Source organism: Taudactylus pleione, unplaced genomic scaffold (genome assembly GCF_031769625.1).
Source record: "Taudactylus pleione unplaced genomic scaffold, aTauple2 ptg000248l, whole genome shotgun sequence".
Classification (NCBI taxonomy): Eukaryota; Metazoa; Chordata; class Amphibia; order Anura; family Myobatrachidae; genus Taudactylus; species Taudactylus pleione.
Genome location: NW_028284650.1, coordinates 4,611,244 through 4,636,008, shown reverse-complemented (window position 1 = coordinate 4,636,008; position 24,765 = coordinate 4,611,244). Strand labels below are relative to the sequence as shown.

Sequence of the window (24,765 nt, the reverse complement as noted above, 5' to 3'; positions counted from 1 at the left end):
AGGAGCCTTGTTAGCGCAGTAGGTAGCGCGTCAGTCTCATAATCTGAAGGTCGTGAGTTCAATCCTCACACAGGGCATTTTTATTGATGTTTGTTTTGAGAGCATGGCATTGCAATCTAAGAGATGCAGCACTTTGTCTAACAAACTTGACTGCATTCAAATTTTACCTTTCTTGTTGAGTGGAGTATTCTGCTTTTTTTTTTTCAAAATAAGCTTTCATAACTCACGTGACCACTAATAGATTTCAGACCAGCAATATCAGAAAAGATATCAAATAATTTGTCCAAGATGGACCCTATTTATATAAAATAGTTAATAGAAATCATTTTTCATGGTCATAGTCAAAACTTTGTCCTCAGAAATCTTACCGCCAATGGATTTTAGACCTTAATTAATGGCAAAGGTGTGTTCAAATCACTTATCACATTTACAACAATTTTTTATTTTGTGTTTCATGCTTTTTGCCCTGATAGAGGTACATTGCAATCTCCAAGCCTCTATTCTGTTACTTACAATATTGATAGAACATTTGGAAATTTTTCCTCTAAGAATTGGTGGAGTTTTCTGTTTCTAAGATGACATGTGCCCTCAATCTTTTGTTTATTTCTGAATGATTTCAGAGCAAGAATAGTGGGAATTGTGATAATTTATTTCTCAGAATTGGAATCAATACAGAAGAAAGTGGAGCACAAGGCATTGTTCTAGTCTTCTTTGTGATTTTATTCCCTCAGAGCTTTGCAATGCAATCAAAGAGCCACAATTCCATTTCTCACAAAGATTCAGGACATCTTAAATTTTACCTGTCTTCAGTTAAAGACAAATGATAATGGCATAAATATTGTCATAACTGGAAGAAGCAACACACATGTGCAATTGGGACCACATCAGGTACCAATCAGACAGAAGGAAACACTTGGCTGCAATTATTATCTTTTGGTCCTCTGTTTTTGAATCTGTCTTAAAACAGAAATAGGGTTGTATTCCCATACCGGGAGTCGAACCCAGGCCGCCTGGGTGAAAACCAGGAATCCTAACCGCTAGACCATATGGGAAGATGTCGATTGCGTCCTTCACTGTTTCATATAATATAAAAAAAAACATTTCACTGACATTATTTTGTTAAACAAAAATAATCCCACCATTTCAAAAATGAAGTAAATAAGGCAGGAGCCTTGTTAGCGCAGTAGGTAGCGCGTCAGTCTCATAATCTGAAGGTCGTGAGTTCAATCCTCACACAGGGCATTTTTATTGATGTTTGTTTTGAGAGCATGGCATTGCAATCTAATGGTGCATACACACGATCAGATTTTTTCTTCAGATATGGACGATAACGATTTAAAAATCGTTCAGTCGTTCATATCTGAAGGAAAATCGTTCATATCTGACATGCCTGAACGATGGACGATCAACGATGCGCGTTCCCGTTTGTCAGATAACGATATCTGACATCTGATGGGTTTGCAGTCAGACTTGGACGATTCCATTCATTTTAATGCAGTCAAAAATCGTTCAATCGTTCAAATCGTTCAAATCGTTCAAAACTTTGGTCAAATCGTTCAAATCGTTTAGTCGTTCAGTCGTTCATCTGACAAATCTGACAAGTCTGACAAATCTGACCGTGTGTACGCTCCATAAGAGATGCAGCACTTTGTCTAACAAACTTGACTGCATTCAAATTTTACCTTTCTTGTTGAGTGGAGTATTCTGTTTTTTTTTTTTCAAAATAAGCTTTCATAACTCACGTGACCACTAATAGATTTCAGACCAGCAATATCAGAAAAGATATCAAATAATTTGTCCAAGATGGACCCTATTTATATAAAATAGTTAATAGAAATCATTTTTCATGGTCATAGTCAAAACTTTGTCCTCAGAAATCTTACCGCCAATGGATTTTAGACCTTAATTAATGGCAAAGGTGTGTTCAAATCACTTATCACATTTACAACAATTTTTTATTTTGTGTTTCATGCTTTTTGCCCTGATAGAGGTACATTGCAATCTCCAAGCCTCTATTCTGTTACTTACAATATTGATAGAACATTTGGAAATTTTTCCTCTAAGAATTGGTGGAGTTTTCTGTTTCTAAGATGACATGTGCCCTCAATCTTTTGTTTATTTCTGAATGATTTCAGAGCAAGAATAGTGGGAATTGTGATAATTTATTTCTCAGAATTGGAATCAATACAGAAGAAAGTGGAGCACAAGGCATTGTTCTAGTCTTCTTTGTGATTTTATTCCCTCAGAGCTTTGCAATGCAATCAAAGAGCCACAATTCCATTTCTCACAAAGATTCAGGACATCTTAAATTTTACCTGTCTTCAGTTAAAGACAAATGATAATGGCATAAATATTGTCATAACTGGAAGAAGCAACACACATGTGCAATTGGGACCACATCAGGTACCAATCAGACAGAAGGAAACACTTGGCTGCAATTATTATCTTTTGGTCCTCTGTTTTTGAATCTGTCTTAAAACAGAAATAGGGTTGTATTCCCATACCGGGAGTCGAACCCGGGCCGCCTGGGTGAAAACCAGGAATCCTAACCGCTAGACCATATGGGAAGATGTCGATTGCGTCCTTCACTGTTTCATATAATATAAAAAAAAACATTTCACTGACATTATTTTGTTAAACAAAAATAATCCCACCATTTCAAAAATGAAGTAAATAAGGCAGGAGCCTTGTTAGCGCAGTAGGTAGCGCGTCAGTCTCATAATCTGAAGGTCGTGAGTTCAATCCTCACACAGGGCATTTTTATTGATGTTTGTTTTGAGAGCATGGCATTGCAATCTAAGAGATGCAGCACTTTGTCTAACAAACTTGACTGCATTCAAATTTTACCTTTCTTGTTGAGTGGAGTATTCTGCTTTTTTTTTTTCAAAATAAGCTTTCATAACTCACGTGACCACTAATAGATTTCAGACCAGCAATATCAGAAAAGATATCAAATAATTTGTCCAAGATGGACCCTATTTATATAAAATAGTTAATAGAAATCATTTTTCATGGTCATAGTCAAAACTTTGTCCTCAGAAATCTTACCGCCAATGGATTTTAGACCTTAATTAATGGCAAAGGTGTGTTCAAATCACTTATCACATTTACAACAATTTTTTATTTTGTGTTTCATGCTTTTTGCCCTGATAGAGGTACATTGCAATCTCCAAGCCTCTATTCTGTTACTTACAATATTGATAGAACATTTGGAAATTTTTCCTCTAAGAATTGGTGGAGTTTTCTGTTTCTAAGATGACATGTGCCCTCAATCTTTTGTTTATTTCTGAATGATTTCAGAGCAAGAATAGTGGGAATTGTGATAATTTATTTCTCAGAATTGGAATCAATACAGAAGAAAGTGGAGCACAAGGCATTGTTCTAGTCTTCTTTGTGATTTTATTCCCTCAGAGCTTTGCAATGCAATCAAAGAGCCACAATTCCATTTCTCACAAAGATTCAGGACATCTTAAATTTTACCTGTCTTCAGTTAAAGACAAATGATAATGGCATAAATATTGTCATAACTGGAAGAAGCAACACACATGTGCAATTGGGACCACATCAGGTACCAATCAGACAGAAGGAAACACTTGGCTGCAATTATTATCTTTTGGTCCTCTGTTTTTGAATCTGTCTTAAAACAGAAATAGGGTTGTATTCCCATACCGGGAGTCGAACCCAGGCCGCCTGGGTGAAAACCAGGAATCCTAACCGCTAGACCATATGGGAAGATGTCGATTGCGTCCTTCACTGTTTCATATAATATAAAAAAAAACATTTCACTGACATTATTTTGTTAAACAAAAATAATCCCACCATGTCAAAAATGAAGTAAATAAGGCGGGAGCCTTGTTAGCACAGTAGGTAGCGCGTCAGTCTCATAATCTGAAGGTCGTGAGTTCAATCCTCACACAGGGCATTTTTATTGATGTTTGTTTTGAGAGCATGGCATTGCAATCTAATGGTGCATACACACGATCAGATTTTTTCTTCAGATATGGACGATAACGATTTAAAAATCGTTCAGTCGTTCATATCTGAAGGAAAATCGTTCATATCTGACATGCCTGAACGATGGACGATCAACGATGCGCGTTCCCGTTTGTCAGATAACGATATCTGACATCTGATGGGTTTGCAGTCAGACTTGGACGATTCCATTCATTTTAATGCAGTCAAAAATCGTTCAATCGTTCAAATCGTTCAAAACTTTGGTCAAATCGTTCAAATCGTTCAAATCGTTTAGTCGTTCAGTCGTTCATCTGACAAATCTGACAAGTCTGACAAATCTGACCGTGTGTACGCTCCATAAGAGATGCAGCACTTTGTCTAACAAACTTGACTGCATTCAAATTTTACCTTTCTTGTTGAGTGGAGTATTCTGTTTTTTTTTTTTCAAAATAAGCTTTCATAACTCACGTGACCACTAATAGATTTCAGACCAGCAATATCAGAAAAGATATCAAATAATTTGTCCAAGATGGACCCTATTTATATAAAATAGTTAATAGAAATCATTTTTCATGGTCATAGTCAAAACTTTGTCCTCAGAAATCTTACCGCCAATGGATTTTAGACCTTAATTAATGGCAAAGGTGTGTTCAAATCACTTATCACATTTACAACAATTTTTTATTTTGTGTTTCATGCTTTTTGCCCTGATAGAGGTACATTGCAATCTCCAACCTCTATTCTGTTACTTACAATATTGATAGAACATTTGGAAATTTTTCCTCTAAGAATTGGTGGAGTTTTCTGTTTCTAAGATGACATGTGCCCTCAATCTTTTGTTTATTTCTGAATGATTTCAGAGCAAGAATAGTGGGAATTGTGATAATTTATTTCTCAGAATTGGAATCAATACAGAAGAAAGTGGAGCACAAGGCATTGTTCTAGTCTTCTTTGTGATTTTATTCCCTCAGAGCTTTGCAATGCAATCAAAGAGCCACAATTCCATTTCTCACAAAGATTCAGGACATCTTAAATTTTACCTGTCTTCAGTTAAAGACAAATGATAATGGCATAAATATTGTCATAACTGGAAGAAGCAACACACATGTGCAATTGGGACCACATCAGGTACCAATCAGACAGAAGGAAACACTTGGCTGCAATTATTATCTTTTGGTCCTCTGTTTTTGAATCTGTCTTAAAACAGCAATAAGGTTGTATTCCCATACCGGGAGTCGAACCCGGGCCGCCTGGGTGAAAACCAGGAATCCTAACCGCTAGACCATATGGGAAGATGTCGATTGCGTCCTTCACTGTTTCATATAATATAAAAAAAAACATTTCACTGACATTATTTTGTTAAACAAAAATAATCCCACCATTTCAAAAATGAAGTAAATAAGGCAGGAGCCTTGTTAGCGCAGTAGGTAGCGCGTCAGTCTCATAATCTGAAGGTCGTGAGTTCAATCCTCACACAGGGCATTTTTATTGATGTTTGTTTTGAGAGCATGGCATTGCAATCTAAGAGATGCAGCACTTTGTCTAACAAACTTGACTGCATTCAAATTTTACCTTTCTTGTTGAGTGGAGTATTCTGCTTTTTTTTTTTCAAAATAAGCTTTCATAACTCACGTGACCACTAATAGATTTCAGACCAGCAATATCAGAAAAGATATCAAATAATTTGTCCAAGATGGACCCTATTTATATAAAATAGTTAATAGAAATCATTTTTCATGGTCATAGTCAAAACTTTGTCCTCAGAAATCTTACCGCCAATGGATTTTAGACCTTAATTAATGGCAAAGGTGTGTTCAAATCACTTATCACATTTACAACAATTTTTTATTTTGTGTTTCATGCTTTTTGCCCTGATAGAGGTACATTGCAATCTCCAAGCCTCTATTCTGTTACTTACAATATTGATAGAACATTTGGAAATTTTTCCTCTAAGAATTGGTGGAGTTTTCTGTTTCTAAGATGACATGTGCCCTCAATCTTTTGTTTATTTCTGAATGATTTCAGAGCAAGAATAGTGGGAATTGTGATAATTTATTTCTCAGAATTGGAATCAATACAGAAGAAAGTGGAGCACAAGGCATTGTTCTAGTCTTCTTTGTGATTTTATTCCCTCAGAGCTTTGCAATGCAATCAAAGAGCCACAATTCCATTTCTCACAAAGATTCAGGACATCTTAAATTTTACCTGTCTTCAGTTAAAGACAAATGATAATGGCATAAATATTGTCATAACTGGAAGAAGCAACACACATGTGCAATTGGGACCACATCAGGTACCAATCAGACAGAAGGAAACACTTGGCTGCAATTATTATCTTTTGGTCCTCTGTTTTTGAATCTGTCTTAAAACAGAAATAGGGTTGTATTCCCATACCGGGAGTCGAACCCAGGCCGCCTGGGTGAAAACCAGGAATCCTAACCGCTAGACCATATGGGAAGATGTCGATTGCGTCCTTCACTGTTTCATATAATATAAAAAAAAACATTTCACTGACATTATTTTGTTAAACAAAAATAATCCCACCATGTCAAAAATGAAGTAAATAAGGCGGGAGCCTTGTTAGCACAGTAGGTAGCGCGTCAGTCTCATAATCTGAAGGTCGTGAGTTCAATCCTCACACAGGGCATTTTTATTGATGTTTGTTTTGAGAGCATGGCATTGCAATCTAATGGTGCATACACACGATCAGATTTTTTCTTCAGATATGGACGATAACGATTTAAAAATCGTTCAGTCGTTCATATCTGAAGGAAAATCGTTCATATCTGACATGCCTGAACGATGGACGATCAACGATGCGCGTTCCCGTTTGTCAGATAACGATATCTGACATCTGATGGGTTTGCAGTCAGACTTGGACGATTCCATTCATTTTAATGCAGTCAAAAATCGTTCAATCGTTCAAATCGTTCAAAACTTTGGTCAAATCGTTCAAATCGTTCAAATCGTTTAGTCGTTCAGTCGTTCATCTGACAAATCTGACAAGTCTGACAAATCTGACCGTGTGTACGCTCCATAAGAGATGCAGCACTTTGTCTAACAAACTTGACTGCATTCAAATTTTACCTTTCTTGTTGAGTGGAGTATTCTGTTTTTTTTTTTTCAAAATAAGCTTTCATAACTCACGTGACCACTAATAGATTTCAGACCAGCAATATCAGAAAAGATATCAAATAATTTGTCCAAGATGGACCCTATTTATATAAAATAGTTAATAGAAATCATTTTTCATGGTCATAGTCAAAACTTTGTCCTCAGAAATCTTACCGCCAATGGATTTTAGACCTTAATTAATGGCAAAGGTGTGTTCAAATCACTTATCACATTTACAACAATTTTTTATTTTGTGTTTCATGCTTTTTGCCCTGATAGAGGTACATTGCAATCTCCAAGCCTCTATTCTGTTACTTACAATATTGATAGAACATTTGGAAATTTTTCCTCTAAGAATTGGTGGAGTTTTCTGTTTCTAAGATGACATGTGCCCTCAATCTTTTGTTTATTTCTGAATGATTTCAGAGCAAGAATAGTGGGAATTGTGATAATTTATTTCTCAGAATTGGAATCAATACAGAAGAAAGTGGAGCACAAGGCATTGTTCTAGTCTTCTTTGTGATTTTATTCCCTCAGAGCTTTGCAATGCAATCAAAGAGCCACAATTCCATTTCTCACAAAGATTCAGGACATCTTAAATTTTACCTGTCTTCAGTTAAAGACAAATGATAATGGCATAAATATTGTCATAACTGGAAGAAGCAACACACATGTGCAATTGGGACCACATCAGGTACCAATCAGACAGAAGGAAACACTTGGCTGCAATTATTATCTTTTGGTCCTCTGTTTTTGAATCTGTCTTAAAACAGAAATAGGGTTGTATTCCCATACCGGGAGTCGAACCCGGGCCGCCTGGGTGAAAACCAGGAATCCTAACCGCTAGACCATATGGGAAGATGTCGATTGCGTCCTTCACTGTTTCATATAATATAAAAAAAAACATTTCACTGACATTATTTTGTTAAACAAAAATAATCCCACCATTTCAAAAATGAAGTAAATAAGGCAGGAGCCTTGTTAGCGCAGTAGGTAGCGCGTCAGTCTCATAATCTGAAGGTCGTGAGTTCAATCCTCACACAGGGCATTTTTATTGATGTTTGTTTTGAGAGCATGGCATTGCAATCTAAGAGATGCAGCACTTTGTCTAACAAACTTGACTGCATTCAAATTTTACCTTTCTTGTTGAGTGGAGTATTCTGCTTTTTTTTTTTCAAAATAAGCTTTCATAACTCACGTGACCACTAATAGATTTCAGACCAGCAATATCAGAAAAGATATCAAATAATTTGTCCAAGATGGACCCTATTTATATAAAATAGTTAATAGAAATCATTTTTCATGGTCATAGTCAAAACTTTGTCCTCAGAAATCTTACCGCCAATGGATTTTAGACCTTAATTAATGGCAAAGGTGTGTTCAAATCACTTATCACATTTACAACAATTTTTTATTTTGTGTTTCATGCTTTTTGCCCTGATAGAGGTACATTGCAATCTCCAAGCCTCTATTCTGTTACTTACAATATTGATAGAACATTTGGAAATTTTTCCTCTAAGAATTGGTGGAGTTTTCTGTTTCTAAGATGACATGTGCCCTCAATCTTTTGTTTATTTCTGAATGATTTCAGAGCAAGAATAGTGGGAATTGTGATAATTTATTTCTCAGAATTGGAATCAATACAGAAGAAAGTGGAGCACAAGGCATTGTTCTAGTCTTCTTTGTGATTTTATTCCCTCAGAGCTTTGCAATGCAATCAAAGAGCCACAATTCCATTTCTCACAAAGATTCAGGACATCTTAAATTTTACCTGTCTTCAGTTAAAGACAAATGATAATGGCATAAATATTGTCATAACTGGAAGAAGCAACACACATGTGCAATTGGGACCACATCAGGTACCAATCAGACAGAAGGAAACACTTGGCTGCAATTATTATCTTTTGGTCCTCTGTTTTTGAATCTGTCTTAAAACAGAAATAGGGTTGTATTCCCATACCGGGAGTCGAACCCAGGCCGCCTGGGTGAAAACCAGGAATCCTAACCGCTAGACCATATGGGAAGATGTCGATTGCGTCCTTCACTGTTTCATATAATATAAAAAAAAACATTTCACTGACATTATTTTGTTAAACAAAAATAATCCCACCATTTCAAAAATGAAGTAAATAAGGCAGGAGCCTTGTTAGCGCAGTAGGTAGCGCGTCAGTCTCATAATCTGAAGGTCGTGAGTTCAATCCTCACACAGGGCATTTTTATTGATGTTTGTTTTGAGAGCATGGCATTGCAATCTAATGGTGCATACACACGATCAGATTTTTTCTTCAGATATGGACGATAACGATTTAAAAATCGTTCAGTCGTTCATATCTGAAGGAAAATCGTTCATATCTGACATGCCTGAACGATGGACGATCAACGATGCGCGTTCCCGTTTGTCAGATAACGATATCTGACATCTGATGGGTTTGCAGTCAGACTTGGACGATTCCATTCATTTTAATGCAGTCAAAAATCGTTCAATCGTTCAAATCGTTCAAATCGTTCAAAACTTTGGTCAAATCGTTCAAATCGTTTAGTCGTTCAGTCGTTCATCTGACAAATCTGACAAGTCTGACAAATCTGACCGTGTGTACGCTCCATAAGAGATGCAGCACTTTGTCTAACAAACTTGACTGCATTCAAATTTTACCTTTCTTGTTGAGTGGAGTATTCTGTTTTTTTTTTTTCAAAATAAGCTTTCATAACTCACGTGACCACTAATAGATTTCAGACCAGCAATATCAGAAAAGATATCAAATAATTTGTCCAAGATGGACCCTATTTATATAAAATAGTTAATAGAAATCATTTTTCATGGTCATAGTCAAAACTTTGTCCTCAGAAATCTTACCGCCAATGGATTTTAGACCTTAATTAATGGCAAAGGTGTGTTCAAATCACTTATCACATTTACAACAATTTTTTATTTTGTGTTTCATGCTTTTTGCCCTGATAGAGGTACATTGCAATCTCCAAGCCTCTATTCTGTTACTTACAATATTGATAGAACATTTGGAAATTTTTCCTCTAAGAATTGGTGGAGTTTTCTGTTTCTAAGATGACATGTGCCCTCAATCTTTTGTTTATTTCTGAATGATTTCAGAGCAAGAATAGTGGGAATTGTGATAATTTATTTCTCAGAATTGGAATCAATACAGAAGAAAGTGGAGCACAAGGCATTGTTCTAGTCTTCTTTGTGATTTTATTCCCTCAGAGCTTTGCAATGCAATCAAAGAGCCACAATTCCATTTCTCACAAAGATTCAGGACATCTTAAATTTTACCTGTCTTCAGTTAAAGACAAATGATAATGGCATAAATATTGTCATAACTGGAAGAAGCAACACACATGTGCAATTGGGACCACATCAGGTACCAATCAGACAGAAGGAAACACTTGGCTGCAATTATTATCTTTTGGTCCTCTGTTTTTGAATCTGTCTTAAAACAGAAATAGGGTTGTATTCCCATACCGGGAGTCGAACCCGGGCCGCCTGGGTGAAAACCAGGAATCCTAACCGCTAGACCATATGGGAAGATGTCGATTGCGTCCTTCACTGTTTCATATAATATAAAAAAAAACATTTCACTGACATTATTTTGTTAAACAAAAATAATCCCACCATTTCAAAAATGAAGTAAATAAGGCAGGAGCCTTGTTAGCGCAGTAGGTAGCGCGTCAGTCTCATAATCTGAAGGTCGTGAGTTCAATCCTCACACAGGGCATTTTTATTGATGTTTGTTTTGAGAGCATGGCATTGCAATCTAAGAGATGCAGCACTTTGTCTAACAAACTTGACTGCATTCAAATTTTACCTTTCTTGTTGAGTGGAGTATTCTGCTTTTTTTTTTTCAAAATAAGCTTTCATAACTCACGTGACCACTAATAGATTTCAGACCAGCAATATCAGAAAAGATATCAAATAATTTGTCCAAGATGGACCCTATTTATATAAAATAGTTAATAGAAATCATTTTTCATGGTCATAGTCAAAACTTTGTCCTCAGAAATCTTACCGCCAATGGATTTTAGACCTTAATTAATGGCAAAGGTGTGTTCAAATCACTTATCACATTTACAACAATTTTTTATTTTGTGTTTCATGCTTTTTGCCCTGATAGAGGTACATTGCAATCTCCAAGCCTCTATTCTGTTACTTACAATATTGATAGAACATTTGGAAATTTTTCCTCTAAGAATTGGTGGAGTTTTCTGTTTCTAAGATGACATGTGCCCTCAATCTTTTGTTTATTTCTGAATGATTTCAGAGCAAGAATAGTGGGAATTGTGATAATTTATTTCTCAGAATTGGAATCAATACAGAAGAAAGTGGAGCACAAGGCATTGTTCTAGTCTTCTTTGTGATTTTATTCCCTCAGAGCTTTGCAATGCAATCAAAGAGCCACAATTCCATTTCTCACAAAGATTCAGGACATCTTAAATTTTACCTGTCTTCAGTTAAAGACAAATGATAATGGCATAAATATTGTCATAACTGGAAGAAGCAACACACATGTGCAATTGGGACCACATCAGGTACCAATCAGACAGAAGGAAACACTTGGCTGCAATTATTATCTTTTGGTCCTCTGTTTTTGAATCTGTCTTAAAACAGAAATAGGGTTGTATTCCCATACCGGGAGTCGAACCCGGGCCGCCTGGGTGAAAACCAGGAATCCTAAACGCTAGACCATATGGGAAGATGTCGATTGCGTCCTTCACTGTTTCATATAATATAAAAAAAAACATTTCACTGACATTATTTTGTTAAACAAAAATAATCCCACCATTTCAAAAATGAAGTAAATAAGGCAGGAGCCTTGTTAGCGCAGTAGGTAGCGCGTCAGTCTCATAATCTGAAGGTCGTGCGTTCAATCCTCACACAGGGCATTTTTATTGATGTTTGTTTTGAGAGCATGGCATTGCAATCTAAGAGATGCAGCACTTTGTCTAACAAACTTGACTGCATTCAAATTTTACCTTTCTTGTTGAGTGGAGTATTCTGCTTTTTTTTTTTCAAAATAAGCTTTCATAACTCACGTGACCACTAATAGATTTCAGACCAGCAATATCAGAAAAGATATCAAATAATTTGTCCAAGATGGACCCTATTTATATAAAATAGTTAATAGAAATCATTTTTCATGGTCATAGTCAAAACTTTGTCCTCAGAAATCTTACCGCCAATGGATTTTAGACCTTAATTAATGGCAAAGGTGTGTTCAAATCACTTATCACATTTACAACAATTTTTTATTTTGTGTTTCATGCTTTTTGCCCTGATAGAGGTACATTGCAATCTCCAAGCCTCTATTCTGTTACTTACAATATTGATAGAACATTTGGAAATTTTTCCTCTAAGAATTGGTGGAGTTTTCTGTTTCTAAGATGACATGTGCCCTCAATCTTTTGTTTATTTCTGAATGATTTCAGAGCAAGAATAGTGGGAATTGTGATAATTTATTTCTCAGAATTGGAATCAATACAGAAGAAAGTGGAGCACAAGGCATTGTTCTAGTCTTCTTTGTGATTTTATTCCCTCAGAGCTTTGCAATGCAATCAAAGAGCCACAATTCCATTTCTCACAAAGATTCAGGACATCTTAAATTTTACCTGTCTTCAGTTAAAGACAAATGATAATGGCATAAATATTGTCATAACTGGAAGAAGCAACACACATGTGCAATTGGGACCACATCAGGTACCAATCAGACAGAAGGAAACACTTGGCTGCAATTATTATCTTTTGGTCCTCTGTTTTTGAATCTGTCTTAAAACAGCAATAAGGTTGTATTCCCATACCGGGAGTCGAACCCGGGCCGCCTGGGTGAAAACCAGGAATCCTAACCGCTAGACCATATGGGAAGATGTCGATTGCGTCCTTCACTGTTTCATATAATATAAAAAAAAACATTTCACTGACATTATTTTGTTAAACAAAAATAATCCCACCATTTCAAAAATGAAGTAAATAAGGCAGGAGCCTTGTTAGCGCAGTAGGTAGCGCGTCAGTCTCATAATCTGAAGGTCGTGAGTTCAATCCTCACACAGGGCATTTTTATTGATGTTTGTTTTGAGAGCATGGCATTGCAATCTAAGAGATGCAGCACTTTGTCTAACAAACTTGACTGCATTCAAATTTTACCTTTCTTGTTGAGTGGAGTATTCTGCTTTTTTTTTTTCAAAATAAGCTTTCATAACTCACGTGACCACTAATAGATTTCAGACCAGCAATATCAGAAAAGATATCAAATAATTTGTCCAAGATGGACCCTATTTATATAAAATAGTTAATAGAAATCATTTTTCATGGTCATAGTCAAAACTTTGTCCTCAGAAATCTTACCGCCAATGGATTTTAGACCTTAATTAATGGCAAAGGTGTGTTCAAATCACTTATCACATTTACAACAATTTTTTATTTTGTGTTTCATGCTTTTTGCCCTGATAGAGGTACATTGCAATCTCCAAGCCTCTATTCTGTTACTTACAATATTGATAGAACATTTGGAAATTTTTCCTCTAAGAATTGGTGGAGTTTTCTGTTTCTAAGATGACATGTGCCCTCAATCTTTTGTTTATTTCTGAATGATTTCAGAGCAAGAATAGTGGGAATTGTGATAATTTATTTCTCAGAATTGGAATCAATACAGAAGAAAGTGGAGCACAAGGCATTGTTCTAGTCTTCTTTGTGATTTTATTCCCTCAGAGCTTTGCAATGCAATCAAAGAGCCACAATTCCATTTCTCACAAAGATTCAGGACATCTTAAATTTTACCTGTCTTCAGTTAAAGACAAATGATAATGGCATAAATATTGTCATAACTGGAAGAAGCAACACACATGTGCAATTGGGACCACATCAGGTACCAATCAGACAGAAGGAAACACTTGGCTGCAATTATTATCTTTTGGTCCTCTGTTTTTGAATCTGTCTTAAAACAGAAATAGGGTTGTATTCCCATACCGGGAGTCGAACCCGGGCCGCCTGGGTGAAAACCAGGAATCCTAACCGCTAGACCATATGGGAAGATGTCGATTGCGTCCTTCACTGTTTCATATAATATAAAAAAAAACATTTCACTGACATTATTTTGTTAAACAAAAATAATCCCACCATTTCAAAAATGAAGTAAATAAGGCAGGAGCCTTGTTAGCGCAGTAGGTAGCGCGTCAGTCTCATAATCTGAAGGTCGTGCGTTCAATCCTCACACAGGGCATTTTTATTGATGTTTGTTTTGAGAGCATGGCATTGCAATCTAAGAGATGCAGCACTTTGTCTAACAAACTTGACTGCATTCAAATTTTACCTTTCTTGTTGAGTGGAGTATTCTGCTTTTTTTTTTTCAAAATAAGCTTTCATAACTCACGTGACCACTAATAGATTTCAGACCAGCAATATCAGAAAAGATATCAAATAATTTGTCCAAGATGGACCCTATTTATATAAAATAGTTAATAGAAATCATTTTTCATGGTCATAGTCAAAACTTTGTCCTCAGAAATCTTACCGCCAATGGATTTTAGACCTTAATTAATGGCAAAGGTGTGTTCAAATCACTTATCACATTTACAACAATTTTTTATTTTGTGTTTCATGCTTTTTGCCCTGATAGAGGTACATTGCAATCTCCAAGCCTCTATTCTGTTACTTACAATATTGATAGAACATTTGGAAATTTTTCCTCTAAGAATTGGTGGAGTTTTCTGTTTCTAAGATGACATGTGCCCTCAATCTTTTGTTTATTTCTGAATGATTTCAGAGCAAGAATAGTGGGAATTGTGATAATTTATTTCTCAGAATTGGAATCAATACAGAAGAAAGTGGAGCACAAGGCATTGTTCTAGTCTTCTTTGTGATTTTATTCCCTCAGAGCTTTGCAATGCAATCAAAGAGCCACAATTCCATTTCTCACAAAGATTCAGGACATCTTAAATTTTACCTGTCTTCAGTTAAAGACAAATGATAATGGCATAAATATTGTCATAACTGGAAGAAGCAACACACATGTGCAATTGGGACCACATCAGGTACCAATCAGACAGAAGGAAACACTTGGCTGCAATTATTATCTTTTGGTCCTCTGTTTTTGAATCTGTCTTAAAACAGCAATAAGGTTGTATTCCCATACCGGGAGTCGAACCCGGGCCGCCTGGGTGAAAACCAGGAATCCTAACCGCTAGACCATATGGGAAGATGTCGATTGCGTCCTTCACTGTTTCATATAATATAAAAAAAAACATTTCACTGACATTATTTTGTTAAACAAAAATAATCCCACCATTTCAAAAATGAAGTAAATAAGGCAGGAGCCTTGTTAGCGCAGTAGGTAGCACGTCAGTCTCATAATCTGAAGGTCGTGAGTTCAATCCTCACACAGGGCATTTTTATTGATGTTTGTTTTGAGAGCATGGCATTGCAATCTAATGGTGCATACACACGATCAGATTTTTTCTTCAGATATGGACGATAACGATTTAAAAATCGTTCAGTCGTTCATATCTGAAGGAAAATCGTTCATATCTGACATGCCTGAACGATGGACGATCAACGATGCGCGTTCCCGTTTGTCAGATAACGATATCTGACATCTGATGGGTTTGCAGTCAGACTTGGACGATTCCATTCATTTTAATGCAGTCAAAAATCGTTCAATCGTTCAAATCGTTCAAATCGTTCAAAACTTTGGTCAAATCGTTCAAATCGTTTAGTCGTTCAGTCGTTCATCTGACAAATCTGACAAGTCTGACAAATCTGACCGTGTGTACGCTCCATAAGAGATGCAGCACTTTGTCTAACAAACTTGACTGCATTCAAATTTTACCTTTCTTGTTGAGTGGAGTATTCTGTTTTTTTTTTTTCAAAATAAGCTTTCATAACTCACGTGACCACTAATAGATTTCAGACCAGCAATATCAGAAAAGATATCAAATAATTTGTCCAAGATGGACCCTATTTATATAAAATAGTTAATAGAAATCATTTTTCATGGTCATAGTCAAAACTTTGTCCTCAGAAATCTTACCGCCAATGGATTTTAGACCTTAATTAATGGCAAAGGTGTGTTCAAATCACTTATCACATTTACAACAATTTTTTATTTTGTGTTTCATGCTTTTTGCCCTGATAGAGGTACATTGCAATCTCCAACCTCTATTCTGTTACTTACAATATTGATAGAACATTTGGAAATTTTTCCTCTAAGAATTGGTGGAGTTTTCTGTTTCTAAGATGACATGTGCCCTCAATCTTTTGTTTATTTCTGAATGATTTCAGAGCAAGAATAGTGGGAATTGTGATAATTTATTTCTCAGAATTGGAATCAATACAGAAGAAAGTGGAGCACAAGGCATTGTTCTAGTCTTCTTTGTGATTTTATTCCCTCAGAGCTTTGCAATGCAATCAAAGAGCCACAATTCCATTTCTCACAAAGATTCAGGACATCTTAAATTTTACCTGTCTTCAGTTAAAGACAAATGATAATGGCATAAATATTGTCATAACTGGAAGAAGCAACACACATGTGCAATTGGGACCACATCAGGTACCAATCAGACAGAAGGAAACACTTGGCTGCAATTATTATCTTTTGGTCCTCTGTTTTTGAATCTGTCTTAAAACAGCAATAAGGTTGTATTCCCATACCGGGAGTCGAACCCGGGCCGCCTGGGTGAAAACCAGGAATCCTAACCGCTAGACCATATGGGAAGATGTCGATTGCGTCCTTCACTGTTTCATATAATATAAAAAAAAACATTTCACTGACATTATTTTGTTAAACAAAAATAATCCCACCATTTCAAAAATGAAGTAAATAAGGCAGGAGCCTTGTTAGCGCAGTAGGTAGCGCGTCAGTCTCATAATCTGAAGGTCGTGAGTTCAATCCTCACACAGGGCATTTTTATTGATGTTTGTTTTGAGAGCATGGCATTGCAATCTAAGAGATGCAGCACTTTGTCTAACAAACTTGACTGCATTCAAATTTTACCTTTCTTGTTGAGTGGAGTATTCTGCTTTTTTTTTTTCAAAATAAGCTTTCATAACTCACGTGACCACTAATAGATTTCAGACCAGCAATATCAGAAAAGATATCAAATAATTTGTCCAAGATGGACCCTATTTATATAAAATAGTTAATAGAAATCATTTTTCATGGTCATAGTCAAAACTTTGTCCTCAGAAATCTTACCGCCAATGGATTTTAGACCTTAATTAATGGCAAAGGTGTGTTCAAATCACTTATCACATTTACAACAATTTTTTATTTTGTGTTTCATGCTTTTTGCCCTGATAGAGGTACATTGCAATCTCCAAGCCTCTATTCTGTTACTTACAATATTGATAGAACATTTGGAAATTTTTCCTCTAAGAATTGGTGGAGTTTTCTGTTTCTAAGATGACATGTGCCCTCAATCTTTTGTTTATTTCTGAATGATTTCAGAGCAAGAATAGTGGGAATTGTGATAATTTATTTCTCAGAATTGGAATCAATACAGAAGAAAGTGGAGCACAAGGCATTGTTCTAGTCTTCTTTGTGATTTTATTCCCTCAGAGCTTTGCAATGCAATCAAAGAGCCACAATTCCATTTCTCACAAAGATTCAGGACATCTTAAATTTTACCTGTCTTCAGTTAAAGACAAATGATAATGGCATAAATATTGTCATAACTGGAAGAAGCAACACACATGTGCAATTGGGACCACATCAGGTACCAATCAGACAGAAGGAAACACTTGGCTGCAATTATTATCTTTTGGTCCTCTGTTTTTGAATCTGTCTTAAAACAGCAATAAGGTTGTATTCCCATACCGGGAGTCGAACCCGGGCCGCCTGGGTGAAAACCAGGAATCCTAACCGCTAGACCATATGGGAAGATGTCGATTGCGTCCTTCACTGTTTCATATAATATAAAAAAAAACATTTCACTGACATTATTTTGTTAAACAAAAATAATCCCACCATTTCAAAAATGAAGTAAATAAGGCAGGAGCCTTGTTAGCGCAGTAGGTAGCACGTCAGTCTCATAATCTGAAGGTCGTGAGTTCAATCCTCACACAGGGCATTTTTATTGATGTTTGTTTTGAGAGCATGGCATTGCAATCTAATGGTGCATACACACGATCAGATTTTTTCTTCAGATATGGACGATAACGATTTAAAAATCGTTCAGTCGTTCATATCTGAAGGAAAATCGTTCATATCTGACATGCCTGAACGATGGACGATCAACGATGCGCGTTCCCGTTTGTCAGATAACGATATCTGACATCTGATGGGTTTGCAGTCAGACTTGGACGATTCCATTCATTTTAATGCAGTCAAAAATCGTTCAATCGTTCAAATCGTTCAAATCGTTCAAAACTTTGGTCAAATCGTTCAAATCGTTTAGTCGTTCAGTCGTTCATCTGACAAATCTGACAAGTCTGACAAATCTGACCGTGTGTACGCTCCATAAGAGATGCAGCACTTTGTCTAACAAACTTGACTGCATTCAAATTTTACCTTTCTTGTTGAGTGGAGTATTCTGTTTTTTTTTTTTCAAAATAAGCTTTCATAACTCACGTGACCACTAATAGATTTCAGACCAGCAATATCAGAAAAGATATCAAATAATTTGTCCAAGATGGACCCTATTTATATAAAATAGTTAATAGAAATCATTTTTCATGGTCATAGTCAAAACTTTGTCCTCAGAAATCTTACCGCCAATGGATTTTAGACCTTAATTAATGGCAAAGGTGTGTTCAAATCACTTATCACATTTACAACAATTTTTTATTTTGTGTTTCATGCTTTTTGCCCTGATAGAGGTACATTGCAATCTCCAACCTCTATTCTGTTACTTACAATATTGATAGAACATTTGGAAATTTTTCCTCTAAGAATTGGTGGAGTTTTCTGTTTCTAAGATGACATGTGCCCTCAATCTTTTGTTTATTTCTGAATGATTTCAGAGCAAGAATAGTGGGAATTGTGATAATTTATTTCTCAGAATTGGAATCAATACAGAAGAAAGTGGAGCACAAGGCATTGTTCTAGTCTTCTTTGTGATTTTATTCCCTCAGAGCTTTGCAATGCAATCAAAGAGCCACAATTCCATTTCTCACAAAGATTCAGGACATCTTAAATTTTACCTGTCTTCAGTTAAAGACAAATGATAATGGCATAAATATTGTCATAACTGGAAGAAGCAACACACATGTGCAATTGGGACCACATCAGGTACCAATCAGACAGAAGGAAACACTTGGCTGCAATTATTATCTTTTGGTCCTCTGTTTTTGAATCTGTCTTAAAACAGCAATAAGGTTGTATTCCCATACCGGGAGTCGAACCCGGGCCGCCTGGGTGAAAACCAGGAATCCTAACCGCTAGACCATATGGGAAGATGTCGATTGCGTCCTTCACTGTTTCATATAATATAAAAAAAAACATTTCACTGACATTATTTTGTTAAACAAAAATAATCCCACCATTTCAAAAATGAAGTAAATAAGGCAGGAGCCTTGTTAGCGCAGTAGGTAGCGCGTCAGTCTCATAATCTGAAGGTCGTGAGTTCAATCCTCACACAGGGCATTTTTATTGATGTTTGTTTTGAGAGCATGGCATTGCAATCTAATGGTGCATACACACGATCAGATTTTTTCTTCAGATATGGACGATAACGATTTAAAAATCGTTCAGTCGTTCATATCTGAAGGAAAATCGTTCATATCTGACATGCCTGAACGATGGACGATCAACGATGCGCGTTCCCGTTTGTCAGATAACGATATCTGACATCTGATGGGTTTGCAGTCAGACTTGGACGATTCCATTCATTTTAATGCAGTCAAAAATCGTTCAATCGTTCAAATCGTTCAAATCGTTCAAAACTTTGGTCAAATCGTTCAAATCGTTTAGTCGTTCAGTCGTTCATCTGACAAATCTGACAAGTCTGACAAATCTGACCGTGTGTACGCTCCATAAGAGATGCAGCACTTTGTCTAACAAACTTGACTGCATTCAAATTTTACCTTTCTTGTTGAGTGGAGTATTCTGTTTTTTTTTTTTCAAAATAAGCTTTCATAACTCACGTGACCACTAATAGATTTCAGACCAGCAATATCAGAAAAGATATCAAATAATTTGTCCAAGATGGACCCTATTTATATAAAATAGTTAATAGAAATCATTTTTCATGGTCATAGTCAAAACTTTGTCCTCAGAAATCTTACCGCCAATGGATTTTAGACCTTAATTAATGGCAAAGGTGTGTTCAAATCACTTATCACATTTACAACAATTTTTTATTTTGTGTTTCATGCTTTTTGCCCTGATAGAGGTACATTGCAATCTCCAACCTCTATTCTGTTACTTACAATATTGATAGAACATTTGGAAATTTTTCCTCTAAGAATTGGTGGAGTTTTCTGTTTCTAAGATGACATGTGCCCTCAATCTTTTGTTTATTTCTGAATGATTTCAGAGCAAGAATAGTGGGAATTGTGATAATTTATTTCTCAGAATTGGAATCAATACAGAAGAAAGTGGAGCACAAGGCATTGTTCTAGTCTTCTTTGTGATTTTATTCCCTCAGAGCTTTGCAATGCAATCAAAGAGCCACAATTCCATTTCTCACAAAGATTCAGGACATCTTAAATTTTACCTGTCTTCAGTTAAAGACAAATGATAATGGCATAAATATTGTCATAACTGGAAGAAGCAACACACATGTGCAATTGGGACCACATCAGGTACCAATCAGACAGAAGGAAACACTTGGCTGCAATTATTATCTTTTGGTCCTCTGTTTTTGAATCTGTCTTAAAACAGCAATAAGGTTGTATTCCCATACCGGGAGTCGAACCCGGGCCGCCTGGGTGAAAACCAGGAATCCTAACCGCTAGACCATATGGGAAGATGTCGATTGCGTCCTTCACTGTTTCATATAATATAAAAAAAAACATTTCACTGACATTATTTTGTTAAACAAAAATAATCCCACCATTTCAAAAATGAAGTAAATAAGGCAGGAGCCTTGTTAGCGCAGTAGGTAGCGCGTCAGTCTCATAATCTGAAGGTCGTGAGTTCAATCCTCACACAGGGCATTTTTATTGATGTTTGTTTTGAGAGCATGGCATTGCAATCTAATGGTGCATACACACGATCAGATTTTTTCTTCAGATATGGACGATAACGATTTAAAAATCGTTCAGTCGTTCATATCTGAAGGAAAATCGTTCATATCTGACATGCCTGAACGATGGACGATCAACGATGCGCTTTCCCGTTTGTCAGATAACGATATCTGACATCTGATGGGTTTGCAGTCAGACTTGGACGATTCCATTCATTTTAATGCAGTCAAAAATCGTTCAATCGTTCAAATCGTTCAAATCGTTCAAAACTTTGGTCAAATCGTTCAAATCGTTTAGTCGTTCAGTCGTTCATCTGACAAATCTGACAAGTCTGACAAATCTGACCGTGTGTACGCTCCATAAGAGATGCAGCACTTTGTCTAACAAACTTGACTGCATTCAAATTTTACCTTTCTTGTTGAGTGGAGTATTCTGTTTTTTTTTTTTCAAAATAAGCTTTCATAACTCACGTGACCACTAATAGATTTCAGACCAGCAATATCAGAAAAGATATCAAATAATTTGTCCAAGATGGACCCTATTTATATAAAATAGTTAATAGAAATCATTTTTCATGGTCATAGTCAAAACTTTGTCCTCAGAAATCTTACCGCCAATGGATTTTAGACCTTAATTAATGGCAAAGGTGTGTTCAAATCACTTATCACATTTACAACAATTTTTTATTTTGTGTTTCATGCTTTTTGCCCTGATAGAGGTACATTGCAATCTCCAACCTCTATTCTGTTACTTACAATATTGATAGAACATTTGGAAATTTTTCCTCTAAGAATTGGTGGAGTTTTCTGTTTCTAAGATGACATGTGCCCTCAATCTTTTGTTTATTTCTGAATGATTTCAGAGCAAGAATAGTGGGAATTGTGATAATTTATTTCTCAGAATTGGAATCAATACAGAAGAAAGTGGAGCACAAGGCATTGTTCTAGTCTTCTTTGTGATTTTATTCCCTCAGAGCTTTGCAATGCAATCAAAGAGCCACAATTCCATTTCTCACAAAGATTCAGGACATCTTAAATTTTACCTGTCTTCAGTTAAAGACAAATGATAATGGCATAAATATTGTCATAACTGGAAGAAGCAACACACATGTGCAATTGGGACCACATCAGGTACCAATCAGACAGAAGGAAACACTTGGCTGCAATTATTATCTTTTGGTCCTCTGTTTTTGAATCTGTCTTAAAACAGCAATAAGGTTGTATTCCCATACCGGGAGTCGAACCCGGGCCGCCTGGGTGAAAACCAGGAATCCTAACCGCTAGACCATATGGGAAGATGTCGATTGCGTCCTTCACTGTTTCATATAATATAAAAAAAAACATTTCACTGACATTATTTTGTTAAACAAAAATAATCCCACCATTTCAAAAATGAAGTAAATAAGGCAGGAGCCTTGTTAGCGCAGTAGGTAGCGCGTCAGTCTCATAATCTGAAGGTCGTGAGTTCAATCCTCACACAGGGCATTTTTATTGATGTTTGTTTTGAGAGCATGGCATTGCAATCTAATGGTGCATACACACGATCAGATTTTTTCTTCAGATATGGACGATAACGATTTAAAAATCGTTCAGTCGTTCATATCTGAAGGAAAATCGTTCATATCTGACATGCCTGAACGATGGACGATCAACGATGCGCGTTCCCGTTTGTCAGATAACGATATCTGACATCTGATGGGTTTGCAGTCAGACTTGGACGATTCCATTCATTTTAATGCAGTCAAAAATCGTTCAATCGTTCAAATCGTTCAAATCGTTCAAAACTTTGGTCAAATCGTTCAAATCGTTTAGTCGTTCAGTCGTTCATCTGACAAATCTGACAAGTCTGACAAATCTGACCGTGTGTACGCTCCATAAGAGATGCAGCACTTTGTCTAACAAACTTGACTGCATTCAAATTTTACCTTTCTTGTTGAGTGGAGTATTCTGTTTTTTTTTTTTCAAAATAAGCTTTCATAACTCACGTGACCACTAATAGATTTCAGACCAGCAATATCAGAAAAGATATCAAATAATTTGTCCAAGATGGACCCTATTTATATAAAATAGTTAATAGAAATCATTTTTCATGGTCATAGTCAAAACTTTGTCCTCAGAAATCTTACCGCCAATGGATTTTAGACCTTAATTAATGGCAAAGGTGTGTTCAAATCACTTATCACATTTACAACAATTTTTTATTTTGTGTTTCATGCTTTTTGCCCTGATAGAGGTACATTGCAATCTCCAACCTCTATTCTGTTACTTACAATATTGATAGAACATTTGGAAATTTTTCCTCTAAGAATTGGTGGAGTTTTCTGTTTCTAAGATGACATGTGCCCTCAATCTTTTGTTTATTTCTGAATGATTTCAGAGCAAGAATAGTGGGAATTGTGATAATTTATTTCTCAGAATTGGAATCAATACAGAAGAAAGTGGAGCACAAGGCATTGTTCTAGTCTTCTTTGTGATTTTATTCCCTCAGAGCTTTGCAATGCAATCAAAGAGCCACAATTCCATTTCTCACAAAGATTCAGGACATCTTAAATTTTACCTGTCTTCAGTTAAAGACAAATGATAATGGCATAAATATTGTCATAACTGGAAGAAGCAACACACATGTGCAATTGGGACCACATCAGGTACCAATCAGACAGAAGGAAACACTTGGCTGCAATTATTATCTTTTGGTCCTCTGTTTTTGAATCTGTCTTAAAACAGCAATAAGGTTGTATTCCCATACCGGGAGTCGAACCCGGGCCGCCTGGGTGAAAACCAGGAATCCTAACCGCTAGACCATATGGGAAGATGTCGATTGCGTCCTTCACTGTTTCATATAATATAAAAAAAAACATTTCACTGACATTATTTTGTTAAACAAAAATAATCCCACCATTTCAAAAATGAAGTAAATAAGGCAGGAGCCTTGTTAGCGCAGTAGGTAGCGCGTCAGTCTCATAATCTGAAGGTCGTGAGTTCAATCCTCACACAGGGCATTTTTATTGATGTTTGTTTTGAGAGCATGGCATTGCAATCTAATGGTGCATACACACGATCAGATTTTTTCTTCAGATATGGACGATAACGATTTAAAAATCGTTCAGTCGTTCATATCTGAAGGAAAATCGTTCATATCTGACATGCCTGAACGATGGACGATCAACGATGCGCTTTCCCGTTTGTCAGATAACGATATCTGACATCTGATGGGTTTGCAGTCAGACTTGGACGATTCCATTCATTTTAATGCAGTCAAAAATCGTTCAATCGTTCAAATCGTTCAAATCGTTCAAAACTTTGGTCAAATCGTTCAAATCGTTTAGTCGTTCAGTCGTTCATCTGACAAATCTGACAAGTCTGACAAATCTGACCGTGTGTACGCTCCATAAGAGATGCAGCACTTTGTCTAACAAACTTGACTGCATTCAAATTTTACCTTTCTTGTTGAGTGGAGTATTCTGTTTTTTTTTTTTCAAAATAAGCTTTCATAACTCACGTGACCACTAATAGATTTCAGACCAGCAATATCAGAAAAGATATCAAATAATTTGTCCAAGATGGACCCTATTT

At 36.1% G+C, this 24,765-nt stretch overlaps 37 non-coding genes across 37 annotated transcripts; 19 read left to right on the top strand and 18 right to left on the bottom strand.

Annotated features, from left to right (window-relative positions):
* Window positions 1–4: 4 nt before the first annotated feature.
* On the top strand, window positions 5–77 carry TRNAM-CAU (transfer RNA methionine (anticodon CAU)). Its single transcript has one exon. It is a non-coding gene; the product is annotated as a tRNA-Met (tRNA).
* Window positions 78–980: 903 nt separating this feature from the next.
* TRNAE-UUC (transfer RNA glutamic acid (anticodon UUC)) lies at window positions 981–1,052 on the bottom strand. The gene has a single exon. It is a non-coding gene; the product is annotated as a tRNA-Glu (tRNA).
* A 117-nt stretch (window positions 1,053–1,169) lies between these two features.
* Window positions 1,170–1,242, top strand: TRNAM-CAU (transfer RNA methionine (anticodon CAU)). Its single transcript has one exon. It is a non-coding gene; the product is annotated as a tRNA-Met (tRNA).
* A 1,253-nt stretch (window positions 1,243–2,495) lies between these two features.
* Window positions 2,496–2,567, bottom strand: TRNAE-UUC (transfer RNA glutamic acid (anticodon UUC)). The gene has a single exon. It is a non-coding gene; the product is annotated as a tRNA-Glu (tRNA).
* Window positions 2,568–2,684: 117 nt separating this feature from the next.
* TRNAM-CAU (transfer RNA methionine (anticodon CAU)) lies at window positions 2,685–2,757 on the top strand. Its single transcript has one exon. It is a non-coding gene; the product is annotated as a tRNA-Met (tRNA).
* Window positions 2,758–3,660: 903 nt separating this feature from the next.
* Window positions 3,661–3,732, bottom strand: TRNAE-UUC (transfer RNA glutamic acid (anticodon UUC)). The gene has a single exon. It is a non-coding gene; the product is annotated as a tRNA-Glu (tRNA).
* Window positions 3,733–3,849: 117 nt separating this feature from the next.
* Window positions 3,850–3,922, top strand: TRNAM-CAU (transfer RNA methionine (anticodon CAU)). The gene has a single exon. It is a non-coding gene; the product is annotated as a tRNA-Met (tRNA).
* A 1,252-nt stretch (window positions 3,923–5,174) lies between these two features.
* On the bottom strand, window positions 5,175–5,246 carry TRNAE-UUC (transfer RNA glutamic acid (anticodon UUC)). Its single transcript has one exon. It is a non-coding gene; the product is annotated as a tRNA-Glu (tRNA).
* A 117-nt stretch (window positions 5,247–5,363) lies between these two features.
* Window positions 5,364–5,436, top strand: TRNAM-CAU (transfer RNA methionine (anticodon CAU)). The gene has a single exon. It is a non-coding gene; the product is annotated as a tRNA-Met (tRNA).
* A 903-nt stretch (window positions 5,437–6,339) lies between these two features.
* TRNAE-UUC (transfer RNA glutamic acid (anticodon UUC)) lies at window positions 6,340–6,411 on the bottom strand. Its single transcript has one exon. It is a non-coding gene; the product is annotated as a tRNA-Glu (tRNA).
* A 117-nt stretch (window positions 6,412–6,528) lies between these two features.
* Window positions 6,529–6,601, top strand: TRNAM-CAU (transfer RNA methionine (anticodon CAU)). Its single transcript has one exon. It is a non-coding gene; the product is annotated as a tRNA-Met (tRNA).
* A 1,253-nt stretch (window positions 6,602–7,854) lies between these two features.
* TRNAE-UUC (transfer RNA glutamic acid (anticodon UUC)) lies at window positions 7,855–7,926 on the bottom strand. The gene has a single exon. It is a non-coding gene; the product is annotated as a tRNA-Glu (tRNA).
* A 117-nt stretch (window positions 7,927–8,043) lies between these two features.
* Window positions 8,044–8,116, top strand: TRNAM-CAU (transfer RNA methionine (anticodon CAU)). The gene has a single exon. It is a non-coding gene; the product is annotated as a tRNA-Met (tRNA).
* Window positions 8,117–9,019: 903 nt separating this feature from the next.
* Window positions 9,020–9,091, bottom strand: TRNAE-UUC (transfer RNA glutamic acid (anticodon UUC)). Its single transcript has one exon. It is a non-coding gene; the product is annotated as a tRNA-Glu (tRNA).
* A 117-nt stretch (window positions 9,092–9,208) lies between these two features.
* TRNAM-CAU (transfer RNA methionine (anticodon CAU)) lies at window positions 9,209–9,281 on the top strand. The gene has a single exon. It is a non-coding gene; the product is annotated as a tRNA-Met (tRNA).
* A 1,253-nt stretch (window positions 9,282–10,534) lies between these two features.
* On the bottom strand, window positions 10,535–10,606 carry TRNAE-UUC (transfer RNA glutamic acid (anticodon UUC)). The gene has a single exon. It is a non-coding gene; the product is annotated as a tRNA-Glu (tRNA).
* Window positions 10,607–10,723: 117 nt separating this feature from the next.
* On the top strand, window positions 10,724–10,796 carry TRNAM-CAU (transfer RNA methionine (anticodon CAU)). Its single transcript has one exon. It is a non-coding gene; the product is annotated as a tRNA-Met (tRNA).
* A 903-nt stretch (window positions 10,797–11,699) lies between these two features.
* Window positions 11,700–11,771, bottom strand: TRNAE-UUC (transfer RNA glutamic acid (anticodon UUC)). Its single transcript has one exon. It is a non-coding gene; the product is annotated as a tRNA-Glu (tRNA).
* A 117-nt stretch (window positions 11,772–11,888) lies between these two features.
* TRNAM-CAU (transfer RNA methionine (anticodon CAU)) lies at window positions 11,889–11,961 on the top strand. Its single transcript has one exon. It is a non-coding gene; the product is annotated as a tRNA-Met (tRNA).
* A 903-nt stretch (window positions 11,962–12,864) lies between these two features.
* On the bottom strand, window positions 12,865–12,936 carry TRNAE-UUC (transfer RNA glutamic acid (anticodon UUC)). The gene has a single exon. It is a non-coding gene; the product is annotated as a tRNA-Glu (tRNA).
* A 117-nt stretch (window positions 12,937–13,053) lies between these two features.
* TRNAM-CAU (transfer RNA methionine (anticodon CAU)) lies at window positions 13,054–13,126 on the top strand. Its single transcript has one exon. It is a non-coding gene; the product is annotated as a tRNA-Met (tRNA).
* A 903-nt stretch (window positions 13,127–14,029) lies between these two features.
* TRNAE-UUC (transfer RNA glutamic acid (anticodon UUC)) lies at window positions 14,030–14,101 on the bottom strand. The gene has a single exon. It is a non-coding gene; the product is annotated as a tRNA-Glu (tRNA).
* A 117-nt stretch (window positions 14,102–14,218) lies between these two features.
* On the top strand, window positions 14,219–14,291 carry TRNAM-CAU (transfer RNA methionine (anticodon CAU)). Its single transcript has one exon. It is a non-coding gene; the product is annotated as a tRNA-Met (tRNA).
* A 903-nt stretch (window positions 14,292–15,194) lies between these two features.
* Window positions 15,195–15,266, bottom strand: TRNAE-UUC (transfer RNA glutamic acid (anticodon UUC)). The gene has a single exon. It is a non-coding gene; the product is annotated as a tRNA-Glu (tRNA).
* A 117-nt stretch (window positions 15,267–15,383) lies between these two features.
* TRNAM-CAU (transfer RNA methionine (anticodon CAU)) lies at window positions 15,384–15,456 on the top strand. Its single transcript has one exon. It is a non-coding gene; the product is annotated as a tRNA-Met (tRNA).
* A 1,252-nt stretch (window positions 15,457–16,708) lies between these two features.
* Window positions 16,709–16,780, bottom strand: TRNAE-UUC (transfer RNA glutamic acid (anticodon UUC)). The gene has a single exon. It is a non-coding gene; the product is annotated as a tRNA-Glu (tRNA).
* A 117-nt stretch (window positions 16,781–16,897) lies between these two features.
* On the top strand, window positions 16,898–16,970 carry TRNAM-CAU (transfer RNA methionine (anticodon CAU)). Its single transcript has one exon. It is a non-coding gene; the product is annotated as a tRNA-Met (tRNA).
* A 903-nt stretch (window positions 16,971–17,873) lies between these two features.
* Window positions 17,874–17,945, bottom strand: TRNAE-UUC (transfer RNA glutamic acid (anticodon UUC)). The gene has a single exon. It is a non-coding gene; the product is annotated as a tRNA-Glu (tRNA).
* Window positions 17,946–18,062: 117 nt separating this feature from the next.
* TRNAM-CAU (transfer RNA methionine (anticodon CAU)) lies at window positions 18,063–18,135 on the top strand. The gene has a single exon. It is a non-coding gene; the product is annotated as a tRNA-Met (tRNA).
* A 1,252-nt stretch (window positions 18,136–19,387) lies between these two features.
* TRNAE-UUC (transfer RNA glutamic acid (anticodon UUC)) lies at window positions 19,388–19,459 on the bottom strand. The gene has a single exon. It is a non-coding gene; the product is annotated as a tRNA-Glu (tRNA).
* Window positions 19,460–19,576: 117 nt separating this feature from the next.
* Window positions 19,577–19,649, top strand: TRNAM-CAU (transfer RNA methionine (anticodon CAU)). The gene has a single exon. It is a non-coding gene; the product is annotated as a tRNA-Met (tRNA).
* A 1,252-nt stretch (window positions 19,650–20,901) lies between these two features.
* On the bottom strand, window positions 20,902–20,973 carry TRNAE-UUC (transfer RNA glutamic acid (anticodon UUC)). The gene has a single exon. It is a non-coding gene; the product is annotated as a tRNA-Glu (tRNA).
* A 117-nt stretch (window positions 20,974–21,090) lies between these two features.
* Window positions 21,091–21,163, top strand: TRNAM-CAU (transfer RNA methionine (anticodon CAU)). Its single transcript has one exon. It is a non-coding gene; the product is annotated as a tRNA-Met (tRNA).
* Window positions 21,164–22,415: 1,252 nt separating this feature from the next.
* TRNAE-UUC (transfer RNA glutamic acid (anticodon UUC)) lies at window positions 22,416–22,487 on the bottom strand. Its single transcript has one exon. It is a non-coding gene; the product is annotated as a tRNA-Glu (tRNA).
* A 117-nt stretch (window positions 22,488–22,604) lies between these two features.
* Window positions 22,605–22,677, top strand: TRNAM-CAU (transfer RNA methionine (anticodon CAU)). Its single transcript has one exon. It is a non-coding gene; the product is annotated as a tRNA-Met (tRNA).
* Window positions 22,678–23,929: 1,252 nt separating this feature from the next.
* Window positions 23,930–24,001, bottom strand: TRNAE-UUC (transfer RNA glutamic acid (anticodon UUC)). The gene has a single exon. It is a non-coding gene; the product is annotated as a tRNA-Glu (tRNA).
* Window positions 24,002–24,118: 117 nt separating this feature from the next.
* TRNAM-CAU (transfer RNA methionine (anticodon CAU)) lies at window positions 24,119–24,191 on the top strand. Its single transcript has one exon. It is a non-coding gene; the product is annotated as a tRNA-Met (tRNA).
* Window positions 24,192–24,765: the final 574 nt, after the last annotated feature.